Raw genomic sequence first — 7,928 nt, forward strand, 5'->3', positions numbered from 1 at the left:
GCCACGATGGGTGAAACTGGGGAGCCCATGGCACACCCATGTTTCTGCCTGTAGAATTGACCCTTGTATGTGAAGTAAGTGGAATGAAGACACAGTTTCAAAAGCAAACACACTTGGTCGACGCTGAGAGTGGTCCTGTTGCTGAGGTTGGTGTCATCCTGTAATATCTTATGGACTACCTCCAACGCTTCCGTGACTGGGATGCAAGTGAAGAGAGATGTAACGTCGTATGAGACCATCTGACTCCATAATGACATCTCTCACCTTCTCAACAAAATCCATGGTGTTGCAGCCATTCCCCAACTCTCTGTGAATGGTACTCATGGCCATTGATGAGTGGTCTTTGATCAGTGGGTTTTGGTCAGTGGTTGTTAATCAATGGTCATGAGAATTTGCATAATTAAGATTAAGGAACTGACCTCCCAACCATTGTTCCTTCAGTGGGCTGGTTTCAGTCATTATGCAAATGTACTGTTTATAAGATTGTGGAAACCTGTAGTCAGCTGAGACTGAAAAAGTCACTTGGATGAGTGATGAAACATTTCTCCCACAAAAACGCTACGTCCAGATGAACAGATTCAACTTTTGGAGATTTACTTTCCTGGATGATTGAGAATGCATCAAGACGTCTTCATTGTGATATTACTCATCCAGGATGATCAACAGTGCAGCTATCTGGTAATTGCTAATAGTTACATCTTTTAAATGAGTGTGCATATCAACCAGGTTTACATTCATACTGACTGTTCTGACCTGCCTGACCTGTACAAATTCCTCATGAAGTGCTGTTCAGTGTTCGGAACTTCAGCTATGTGTGGCTTTCTTTTGTTCCACCGCTGCTGGTAAGTCCCAGTTGTATGTTTATTTTTTTTATTTTTTTTTCCTTTCTTTATTCAAATCAGGCAACAAAGTATATATCTCATTTACATTGACATAGTTCTTTTTTTTTTCTTTTTTCCCCTTTTCCCTTCCCCTCCCCTCTTTTTCCCCTTCCCTTCCTTCCTCTCCCCATCCTTTTTACATAAAATATAATTACCATTGTATAAACAATCATATCTATGTCTATACATACACATTTATTATCCTAAATAAATATATTCAAAGGAGGGAGAGAGGGGGAAACAAAACAAACGAACCCCCCCCCCCCAAAAAAAAAAAAACAACAAAAAAAAAAACAACACCTGCGTAGACCCATATATATATTCTTGGGGCAGATATGGGAGGAGGCCATACCTCCCAGTTTTATTTATTAAAGTAATCTATAAAGGGTTGCCAAATTAGGTAAAACTGTTTAACATTATCTCTTAATGAAAATTTAATTTTCTCCAACTGTAAATGATACATTGTGTCTCTTAATAAAGCAGAATGAGTTGGGGGGGCTTTATTTTTCCAATTTAGAAGTATAAGGCGTCTTGCAAGCAATGTTATAAAACTCAGAGCACAAATTTGTTTATTATTTAAGTTTTTAACTGTAGCTACACCAAATAGTGCCATTACTGGGTCTGGGGGGAGCCTGGAGATTTAGAGCGGACCTATCTGAGTGACGATGAGTTGTGGCTCCTCATCCCTGAGGTGCCCTCACATCCTGCGGCACCCATGGTGTCATTTCCCGACACCACTACAGTCCCATCGGTGGAGCCCAGGCTTATTTCCAATGTGCCTGTTGTCACGACGTACGGGGTGGACTCACGCGCTGGACTCCGGGGATGATGCACACAAGGAAATTTATTGTAGAACAATGTCCAAAGAGAGAGTATATACACAGATATGAGGCAGTGCTATTTACAAGGGGGTGCGAGGCAGTGCTATGTACAAAAGGTGAAGGGGGCAGGGCTCCGGGGAAAATCCAGGGGAACACGCTCGTCTTACTCCACACAATCCAGACACGAATCCACTCGCACACCCGGGGAACAGTCCAGGGAATCTGTACACAAAGAGACGCTTGTTAAATGCTGAACACATACACTGCATGGGAAAATACTTGCTGGGGCGCTCGACTTTCACTGACGCGATTCTCGCAACGATCCAGCGAAGAACAGCCGTTGCTTCCCCTCTTAAATACCACACTGATAAGGCACAGGTGTTTCTTCCTCCGAGGGCGTGGGCCAAGGGCGTGAACCCATAATGAGTTCAGCCCTGGCGAGAAAGCGGAGAAGAGAGAGAGAGAGAGGACTAGAGAAAAAGAGGGGGAGACAGCTGATCAGCGACCAGCTGAACCCCCAGGCCGTGACAGTACCCCCCCCCCAACGGGAGCCACCCGGCGACCCCCAGGCCTCCCAGGATGAGCGGCATGGAACACCCGCACCATGTCCCCGTCCAGGAGGGCCGCACGCGGGACCCAAGACCGCTCCTCAATGCCATAGCCCCCCCAATCCACCAGGTACTGCAAACCATGCCCCCTGCGCCTGACATCCATGATGCGCGAGACGGAGAAGGCCGGAAGGCCATCAACGACCCGGGCGGGTGGAGGGGGCCCGGAAGGAGGGCACAGAGGGCTGGAAAGACAGGGCTTCACCTGAGAGACATGAAAGACATTATGGATCCGCATGGTCCGGGGCAGCTTAAGGCGGACCGACACCGGGTTCACCAGAGAGTCAATCACAAAGGGACCGATAAAGGTAGGGGACAGTTTCCTAGACTCCGCCCACAGCGGAACGAATCGGGTCGACAGCCAAACTTCCTGTCCGGGCGCATAAACAGGCGCCGGGGTCCTACGGCGGTCTGCCAGGCGCTTGTTCCGCTCAGCCGTGCGGAGAAGGGCAGCCCGTGTGGCCCTCCAAGCGCGCCGACACCTCCGGACGTGCTGCTGGACAGAAGGCACGAAATGCTCACCCTCAACACCCGGAAACAGAGGTGGTTGGAAACCCAGAGACGCCTCAAAAGGGGACAATCCGGTGGCCGAGGAGGTGAGGCTATTGTGGGCGTACTCAATCCAAGGGAGCTGCTCGCTCCAGGTGGTTTGATGGGTGGACGCCACGCATCGGAGGGCAGCCTCAAGCTCCTGATTGGCCCGCTCTGCCTGGCCGTTTGTCTGCGGGTGGAAGCCAGAAGACAGACTGACCTGAGCCCCCAGCGAGGAACAGAACTCCTTCCACACGCGAGACGTGAATTGCGGACCCCTGTCCGAGACTATGTCCGCCGGAATGCCATGGAGACGGAAGACCTGCTTTGTCAGGAGCCGGGCGGTTTCCAGGGCCATGGGAAGCTTGGAGAGGGCGACAAAATGAGCCGCTTTAGAAAAACGGTCAACGATAGTCAAAATGACAGAGTTACCTGACGAACGTGGCAAGCCTGTGACGAAATCGACAGCTATGTGGGACCAGGGGCGGCTAGGCGTAGGCAAGGGCTGAAGGAGACCAGAGGGGGTTGATTGACACATTTGTTCCGAGCACAGACTGAACAGGCCGCTACGTACTCCTGGACATCCTTGATGAGGGAGGCCCACCAAGCGAAGCGCCGAAGGAGTGAAACGGTGCGGAGGGTCCCCGGGTGGCAGGCGAATTTTGCTGTGTGCGCCCAATGTATCACCTGTGACCGGACAGCGGGGGGCACAAAGAGTAGTCCAGGGGGACCCGTTCTTGGGTCTGGTTCTGTTCGTTGGGCCTCCCTAATGGCCGATCCAACCTCCCACGTCAGGACCCCAATGACACACGAGGGGGGAATGATGGGAGAGTCCCGAGCGGTCTCCTTGGAGGCAGCGTACTGGCGAGAAAGAGCGTCGGGTTTGGTGTTGCGGGAACCCGGCCTGTAGGTTATGGTAAACTGAAACCTTGTGAAAAACAGGGCCCACCTAGCTTGGCGAGCATTAAGCCGTTTGGCTGACCGGATATATTCCAAATTCTTGTGGTCTGTCCAAACTACAAATGGCTGGGCAGCGCCCTCCAGCCAGTGACGCCATTCCTCTAGGGCGAGCTTAATAGCCAACAGTTCCCTGTCCCCAACGTCATAATTTTGTTCGGCAGACGAGAGACGGCGAGAGTAGAAGGCACAGGGATGGAGCTTGCCTTTCTGTTCCTGGGATAGAATGGCCCCCACCCCAGTGTCCGAGGCATGCACCTCCACAACAAACTGCAGGCCGAGGTCAGGATGAACCAGGATGGGTGCGGAGGTGAACCGATCCTTCAGGAGATTGAAAGCCTTTCGTGCTGACTCCTCCCAGCAGAAGGGAACCTTAGGAGACGTGAGACGAGTTAGTGGGAGAGCCAGCCTACTGTAGTCACGGATGAAGCGTCTGTAGAAATTAGCAAAGCCCAGGAAACTTTGGAGTTGCTTACGGTCTGTCGGGACGGGCCAATCTACGACCGCCTGGACCTTAGCCGGGTCGGGCCTGAGGTTACCTTGTTCAATGATGTAGCCCAAAAATGAAACAGTGGTCACATGAAATTCACACTTCTCGCCCTTCACAAAGAGACGGTTCTCGAGAAGACGTTGCAAAACCAGCCGGACGTGGCGTTCATGTTCAGAGACGGAGCGTGAAAAGATGAGTATGTTGTCAAGGTAGACGAACACAAAGTGGTTAAGAAAGTCCCGAAGCACGTCGTTGACAAAGGCCTGGAACACGGCTGGGGCATTGGTTAAACCAAACGGCATGACGAGGTATTCGAAATGGCCCAAGTGTGTGTTAAAAGCCGTCTTCCATTCGTCCCCCTCTCGTATCCTAAACCAGATGGTACGCGCTACGCAGATCTAGCTTAGTAAAAACTGTGGCCCCTTGGAGCAGGTCATAGGCTGAAGTTAGCAGTGGTAGTGGGTATTTGTTCTTGATGGTGATATTATTGAGACCTCGATAATCAATACAAGGCCGTAGGCTCTTGTCCTTCTTAGCAACAAAAAAGAACCCGGCCGCAACAGGGGAGGATGATGGGCGGATCAGACCTGCGGCGAGTGACTCGTTAATGTACGTCTCCATGCTATCCCGTTCAGGCTGAGAGAGACTGTATAAGCGGCTGGTAGGAAGTGGGGCGCCTGGGAGGAGATCGATTCCGCAGTCGTACGGCCGGTGAGGGGGAAGAGAACGTGCTCTATCTTTACAAAAAACTTGCTCAAGATCGTGATAGACTGAGGGTACAGACGAGAGATCGGGCGGCTCAGATGGTGGGGGGTTACTCAGAGGGTTCGCGGGTGGAGTTGCGGCTTTTAGACAAGACATGTGACATTCCTCTCCCCACCCCAGAATGCTTTCCCTCCGCCAATCCAGGACCGGGTTGTGTAGAAGTAACCAGGGGAATCCTAAGACCAGCGGTGTAAGAGGAGCCTTAAACACAAACAGCTGCAACGTCTCGGAATGGTTGCCAGAGAGGGTTAACGATATTGGCTCCGTAATATGGGTGATATCCGGGAGACGCTGCCCACTGAGGGCGGTAACTTGGAGTGAGTGAGGCAGCGGTTCAGTGTTTAATTTTAATTCCCGAGCAAGGGACTCGTCAATGAAATTCTGCTCTGCGCCTGAATCGATTAGTGCGTGGAGTGGATGAGAAACCGAACGAACCATTAGCTTAGCCGCAAGCATCAAGCGAGGGGGAGATGGTGAACAGGAAACCTCGCCCACCCGTACTCTCCCCTCTACTGGCGGGCGCGGTCTTTTGGCTGGTATGGACAGGAAACGGCCATATGACCTTTACGGCCGCAGTAGAAGCACTCACCAGCCCTCCAACGCCGTTGTCGCTCTTCCGGCGTTAATCGGGAGCGCCCTATCTGCATGGGTTGCTCACCCTCGTCTTCATAGTTCCGGTCCCATCCTCCCATTCCACTCGCCGTACCTCCGCCGGAAGCCGTCTCCTCTCGTCCTAGAGGCTTCTGGGAATTGTAGTCTCTAGTGCCGTGTCGCGCTTGTATGTTGTCATCCACCTTCACACAAAGGGTCATAACATCAGGAAGAGTAACAGGTAATTCCCTCATAACCAGCTCCCGTTTTAGCTCGTCACACAGGTTATTCAACAGAGTACTTATCAGTGCCGACTGCCCCCACCCGGTCTCCTCTGCCAGAGTCCAAAACTCAATCGAGTAGTCGGCCATGCTCCGTCTTCCCTGCTTCAAATTAAGCAGTTGGTGAGCCGCCGCTTCGGCCCCGGTGCCTCTCTCAAAGACATTCTTAAACTTAGCGAGAAAATCGGCATAGGTTATTTCAGGATCCGTTCTTAATACAGCCTGCGCCCAATTAATGCTTGACCACGTAGCAACTGAACAAAAAAAGCAATCTTAGCTGCATCGGTCTCATAAGTCCGCCGTAGCTGGTTGAACTGTAATGTCACTTGCGTTAAAAAACCCGCAGTCTTGCGGAACTCACCAGAGAATGGTTCTGGTACGGACAGCGACCGCTCTGGAGGCTCCGCATGGGCCGGCGGTGGAGGAGCGGAGGTCCCGGGCACAGAGGGCTCGTGAGCCGGTAACCGTGGAACAACGGGCGGAGATGTAGTCGGCGGGCTTACCAGCGGTATCTGTTGAGCGATGGCTTGAGTTAGCGCTGTCAGCTGCTGATTAATGTGCAGTAACATTTGTTCGTGGCGGTCCAAGATAGCCTCCGTGGAGATGACCGGCTGCTGGGTGGCTGAGTCCGCTGAGTCCATGGTGTGGCTGGATCGTTACTGTCACGACGTACGGGGTGGACTCACGTGCTGGACTCCGGGGATGATGCACACAAGGAAATTTATTGTAGAACAATGTCCAAAGAGAGAGTATATACACAGATATGAGGCAGTGCTATTTACAAGGGGGTGCGAGGCAGTGCTATGTACAAAAGGTGAAGGGGGCAGGGCTCCGGGGAAAATCCAGGGGAACACGCTCGTCTTACTCCACACAATCCAGACACGAATCCACTCGCACACCCGGGGAACAGTCCAGGGAATCTGTACACAAAGAGACGCTTGTTAAATGCTGAACACATACACTGCATGGGAAAATACTTGCTGGGGCGCTCAACTTTCACTGACGCGATTCTCGCAACGATCCAGCGAAGAACAGCCGTTGCTTCCCCTCTTAAATACCACACTGATAAGGCACAGGTGTTTCTTCCTCCGAGGGCGTGGGCCAAGGGCGTGAACCCATAATGAGTTCAGCCCTGGCGAGAAAGCGGAGAAGAGAGAGAGAGAGAGGACTAGAGAAAAAGAGGGGGAGACAGCTGATCAGCGACCAGCTGAACCCCCAGGCCGTGACACCTGTAGTACCCCCGACCTCTGCTCCCCCAGATTCTTCCTCAGGCTCGGTCAGACAGTCTGAGGTGAGTAGCCACAATTGCGGAGAACAGCACGCTCCACAGCTGATCAGCACTCTAACATCCATCACTTGCCATGCCCTGCTGAATCCGGACCAGTCGCTAATGCTCAGCTTGCCATATTCAGGCCATGGTGTTAGTGCTTCCTTGAGTCATTGTCAGGGCGCCAATGCAAAAAGGGGGGGTAGATGTGGCCGGATGGGTTGTGTGCGTCTCTCTCGCTGGTTCTTTGCTTGCTCGCTTCACCTTCTCTCCCTCTATTTCCGATACACTCGCTCCTTGTATCATGTGATTGGGATAATTAGGAACCCACCTGCATATTGATTACAGGGTGGTGACTGTCTGTATAAAGGGAAGCCGTTTTTTTTGTTGGTTCATTCCTCCCGAGCTTCTGGCGCAACACAGCAGTAAATGCTGGCCTATTGTTTAATTTACCGAGGCGATCAGATAGTGTGGCCCGCTACAGCACGGCTGTTTCTCTTTTCTTTACTCCAGCCATGGTGGAGAGACGCGTTTGAGTTGCGTCCACCGTGCAGTACAGCGCCTCCAGTCTTGGGGTAAGCCGCTTATATTATAGCTGCTTGTATTTGTAAATCAGAAGATTAAGGAGGAGCCAGCTGAGGTGGTTCGGGCATCTGACAAGGATGCCCCCTGGGCGCCTCCTGGGTGAGGTGTTCCAGGCATGTCCCACCGGGAGGAGGCCCAGGGGCAGACCCAG

General features: G+C 52.1%; 1 long non-coding RNA gene across 1 annotated transcript; it reads right to left on the reverse strand.

Annotated features, from left to right (window-relative positions):
* Positions 1–864: 864 nt before the first annotated feature.
* LOC145420151 (uncharacterized) lies at positions 865–2,223 on the reverse strand. Its single transcript, XR_013901452.1, has 2 exons — positions 2,009–2,223; positions 865–1,924 (listed from the first exon to the last, which is right to left on the reverse strand). It is a non-coding gene; the product is annotated as an uncharacterized LOC145420151 (long non-coding RNA).
* Positions 2,224–7,928: the final 5,705 nt, after the last annotated feature.

Source organism: Astatotilapia calliptera, chromosome 14 (assembly GCF_964374335.1).
Source record: "Astatotilapia calliptera chromosome 14, fAstCal68.1, whole genome shotgun sequence".
In the NCBI taxonomy this organism is placed as follows: domain Eukaryota; kingdom Metazoa; phylum Chordata; class Actinopteri; order Cichliformes; family Cichlidae; genus Astatotilapia; species Astatotilapia calliptera.